Source organism: Solanum tuberosum, unplaced genomic scaffold (genome assembly GCF_000226075.1).
Source record: "Solanum tuberosum cultivar DM 1-3 516 R44 unplaced genomic scaffold, SolTub_3.0 scf00217, whole genome shotgun sequence".
Lineage (NCBI taxonomy): Eukaryota > Viridiplantae > Streptophyta > Magnoliopsida > Solanales > Solanaceae > Solanum > Solanum tuberosum.
This window is the reverse complement of record NW_006239142.1, coordinates 872,812-873,299: the sequence shown is the minus strand read 5'-3', so window position 1 is coordinate 873,299 and position 488 is coordinate 872,812.

Genomic DNA, 488 nt, shown 5'->3' with positions numbered 1-488 from the left:
TTATGAATTCAAGGTTATGATCATGTTAGGAATGATTTTAGGTGTTTAGAAGTAGCTTAGAGTAGTTAGAATCGAAAAGGAGTGAAGGTGCACTTTAAACGAACTCAAACGGGGCAACCGACGATAAACTGGAGGGGAAGGAGACCTTAGGGCTATGGGTGGCGCGGAGCGCCAGCCCCTAACATTCAGAGGAGGGTTTGCGGCTCTCTAGCAGGCGCATCGCGCCAACCCCCCAACCCAAAAAATCTGACGAACTTCTTTGCTCGTTTTCTCACCCTAACTCGCCTAGAATCGAACGATTTCTTCCCCAATCACTTAAAATCAATTACTTAACATAAGTACTCTCTAATCTACTCAATACATCCCTTAAAACACTCACTTTGATCTCAAGAAATCATCCAAAACCCAACACAACAAGATTTAGAATGAACTTCAAGAACACCTATCAAGAACTTATCAAGAACTCAAATCTTTCAACTTCAAGAATG